Source organism: Myotis davidii, unplaced genomic scaffold (assembly GCF_000327345.1).
Source record: "Myotis davidii unplaced genomic scaffold, ASM32734v1 scaffold904, whole genome shotgun sequence".
In the NCBI taxonomy this organism is placed as follows: domain Eukaryota; kingdom Metazoa; phylum Chordata; class Mammalia; order Chiroptera; family Vespertilionidae; genus Myotis; species Myotis davidii.
This window is the reverse complement of record NW_006295888.1, coordinates 818,389-822,826: the sequence shown is the minus strand read 5'-3', so window position 1 is coordinate 822,826 and position 4,438 is coordinate 818,389. Positions and strand designations below refer to the sequence as shown.

The 4,438-nt window shown below is 45.4% G+C and overlaps 1 pseudogene; it reads left to right on the top strand.

Annotated features, from left to right (window-relative positions):
• Nucleotides 1-815: 815 nt before the first annotated feature.
• The window catches only part of LOC102761709, a 134,579-nt pseudogene continuing 130,956 nt past the window's right edge, over nt 816-4,438 (top strand).

The window sequence follows — 4,438 nt, the reverse complement described above, 5'->3', positions numbered from 1 at the left end:
CACTTATGAGAAAATACATAAGCATTTGTATACATGCATATGTATAAACATGTACACACATGTGTGTGTGTACATAAACATTTATATACACACATATATGTATATACATAAACATACACGCAGTTATGTGTATACACATAAACATTTGTACACACATGTATACACGTGAACATGTACACACACTTGTGTGTGTGTACATAAACATTTGTATGCACATATGTTTATACATAAATGTGTACACACACTTATGTGTATATACATAAACATGTGTATACACACATAAACATGTGTACATATACTTACACGTATATACATAAACATTTGCATACACATACATGTTTATACATAAACTCGTGTACACACACTTATATGTATATACATAAACATTTGTATGGATACTGCCCACTCTTATCCTAGCATGGGTATACTAACATCAGTACACTATTATGCTAACATCAGATACCAATATTAAATTTGACTGAAAATGCACTAATCAAAAAATACATCCATCTATTTTGGGTATATCACAAAAGTAAGGCTGTGTACTCCTTGGGCAGAGGTGGAAAAAGAGGTGAAAAATTAACTTCGACTCTTATGCATATTGAGTATACTACACAGCCAACAGGACCGGTTATTAAGTGAGAACCCCGTATTGATTATAATCCAGGTCTGCCGATGAATGGGTGTCCTGGGGTTTAGGATGGGATACAGACAGGGGCTTTGCCTCGCACGGCCATGACCCTTGCTCCTGCTCGGGGTCAGCCAGCTCCATTTGATTTCACACCGAGGCTTCGCCCTGTTGTGGGAAGGCCGAGATGCAAGGTGTGGACGGACCGCGCAAGGCCACGGGCCCTGCGGGCGCTTGGATGAACGCGCAGACAGCACCTGTGTTCACGTCCAAGGCCAGCTCCGCGCTGGCAGTGCTGGTCAGGGTACCCTCCAGAGAACCTTGTAAACGTTCCCTTCTTCCCCCGCTCACAGGTTCAAGTTTACAGTGAAATTCCTTCCGGGGTGGGGTGACTGCGACGAAGAAAGGGCCGCAGAGAACACTCTCTCTGAGCTTTGCCGGCCACTTGAGACGACCGCGTCCGTTCACAGAAAGCAGTTAGAAGGCAGAAGTCACCAGTGAGACGGCATAGTTTTTCCCTGGAGTCCTCAGACCTTAAACAGCTCGGTTAACATTTCAACCTTGCACTTTTATTAAACAGGAACACTGTCTTGGCCTGCTGTCCCCTGAATCTGTCCCCGATTTTCCATGTGTTTGATACACTGGTATTGGGGCAAGTGAACAAAATGTTTGCCATGTAAGGTCATTCAGCTAAACACACAGGAGGGTGACTTGGAGGCGAAAGGAACAGGTCACGGGGATGTGAGCCATGGTAAGTGACAGTGAGAGACGGAGCGGTGTGCCCAGCTGTGCCCGTGACCCTGAGCAAGGAAGCCACCCCACTCACTGCGCAGCCAGCAAGGGAAAGCTCAGGGCAGGCCCCGTGCTCCTGCGAGCTGGGCTAGAGTTCTGATTTGTAACCACTAGGTTACTGAATATGACAACTTTAACATATATATAGATAGATATAGATATAGATTTCAAAGAGGAAGGGAGAGGGAGAGAGAGAGAAACATCAATGATGAGAGAGAATCATGGATCAGCCGCCTCCTGCACAACCCCTACTGGGGATCGAGCCTGCAACCAGGCATGCACCCTTGACCAGAATTGAACCCAGGACCCTTCAGTCCACAGGCCGATGCTCTATCCACTGAGCCAAACCAGCCAGGGCTCAATATGACAACTTAAAGTACTATAAAATGTTTAAAATGGTGGGTTTCATTTGAGGTCAAAATGGATAGGGCTCAGATGTCAGACAGTTGGCTATAAGGATGAATAATTTGAATCCTCAAACAGGGCCTTGGGAGGAAGGGAGGCTGGGACACCTGTACCCAAGCAGTGACCACGGAGTGCTGGAGCCTGAGGGGCCGGGGCCGGGCACCCTGGGGACCACACCCATCGCATGTTGGGGCTGGCATGGAGATGAGTGGGAGGGGGCTCAGAGGAAGGGAACAGCAGGAACCAGGGCATGGTGGGGGAAAAGTGGTCCAGGGTTTCAAAAGAGGGTAGGAGGGAGCTGAAGTTCCCTCTTCAAGACAAAACTAACCAACATAGGAACTGTCAGTGGTTAGAACTTCGGCCTGCAGACTGAAAGGTCCCGGGTTCGATTCCGGGCAAGGGCACATGCCCGGGTTGTGGGCTCGGTCCCCAGAAGGAGGTATGCAGGAGGCAGCCGGTCAATGATTCTCTCTCATCATTGATGTTTCTCTCTCCCTCTCCCTTCCTCTTGGAAACTGATAATATATATATATATTTTAATTTTTTTTTAAAAGGAACCTTTAAAAGAGACGTGTAATCACCTCAAAACATAAACAGGAAAAACAATTGAGTAAGATGATAAACGTGTGGGTGACAGTATTTGGGCTCCAATATTTGTTTTCATTCTCTTTCTCTTTCTCTTTCTCATTTACTTGTTTAGAATTTAAAACTTTCCCAGGCTGACTCACGCGTCCTTTCCCGTATGTCATGGGGGGATGTTCCATTTGCTAATGGTCTTACAGCCAGAGCCCATAACTCAGGCACTGCTGAGCTGTGGGAGCTAGAAGCTCTTTACAGAGTTAGAGGGGGGCTCAGGAAGGATGGGGGGTGCACACAAGGTCACCCTGCTGGTGGGTGACCAAGAACTGAAACCAACCCTCTGGCCCGTCTTGTCTCTCTACCACAATTTCGCAATAAAATTCTGAAGAAAATCAGTCACAGTGCAAACAAGTATTTGGGTCAGATGAGCCATGCCCAAGAATGAGCTGAGGTTTTTTGGAAAATAGATCCCACAGCCACCGTTCCCCAAACTCTCAATATTTCTGAAAATGTGTTCGGGTGACTGCAATCCATTATGTGTTGGGATTCAGTGACCCTGAGTATCTGTGACCATGTAAAGTCGCCGACTTCTTCCGAGTTTCTTCTAGATACGGGAGTGATCTCTCTTTATTTCTGTGTGTTTGTTTTTTAAGGTAGAACATATTTTTGCCAATGTTTGTTATGGTGCATTCTGAAAACGAGCGTTCAGGTTGTTTAGGTTTGGACATTCCATTCCGTCGGAGTGAAAATACAAAATTTGACTCGTGAATCATAATGTTATTGGTTAGCCCAGATTTTAGCAAAGTATTTTTGTGGCTAGTTTTTTTTTTTTTTTTTTTGGCTAGGTAGGTCTAATTGCTGTTAATCTTACATCTACTGACTCAGTCATCATGGGACTAGAGACAGAGTTCAAAGTCCTGGACAAAAACAACTTACTTCTCTCTCCACGGCCCTGTCAGCCATTCTGAGAATCTGTGGTCTCTTACCTTTGGGGGAGGCAGGTGGAAGCTGACTGCCCCCCGGAAACCATATTCATGATGAAAGGGCACAAAGGCAGGTAATAGCTGTCACCTAGCACACTGCTCTTGGTCATCCAAAGGACAGCTTCGGCCCTAGCCCATTTGGCTCAGTGGATAGAGCACCGGCCTGCTGACTGAAGGGTCCCGGGTTCGATTCCGGTCAAGGGCACATGCCCGGTTCTGGGATGGATCCCCAGTAGGGGGTGTGCAGGAGGCAGCCGATCCATGATTCTCTCTCATTGATGTTTCTGTCTCTCTCTCCCTCGCCCTTCCTCTCTGAAATTAATAAAAATAAATTTAAAAACAAACAAAAACATAAAAGAAGAGAGCTTTGGTTCCAAATATGTTTTTCCTTACTACAATTTTGAGGACCACTCCATTCTCACACACCTTGAGGATTCACCTGTGGGCAGTCCACTTTTCCACAGGACAAGGCAAAACTGCACATTCTATTGATTTTGTATAAGAGGAGCAAGGGTCAAGCAAAGATACAATGCATCTTACTCTTGGGGAGGGAGAGAGGGGGACTTGTACCATTATTTAATAGCTAAAAGCTGAAGCTGATGAGGCAGAGAAAAAAAGTAAGATAGCTTCTACCAACTAAAAGAAGACTAAGACGCAATGTTCCTAGTCATTTCATGATTGAAGGAAATCAGTGTTTGCATGTAATGCTAATGGCACATCCATCTAGCCACTAGATGGTTCTCAACCTTCCTAATGCCGCGACCCTTTAATACAGTTCCTCATGTTGTGGTGACCCCCAATTTCATGGTTACAAATGGAACATAATTAAAGCATAGTGATTAATCACAAAAACAATATGTAATTATAGATGTCTTTTCCCATGGTCTTAGGTGACCCCTGTGAAAGGGGTCGGGACCCACAGGTTGAGAACTGCTGATCTAGTGGGTTCCCAACATGGAGACTCCTGGAAAAGCCTAGACTATTAAACTGGACTTTCACAAGAGTGGAAAAGAAGGGTGATCTTCCCCCCAGCTAATTTTTTAACTCTCTG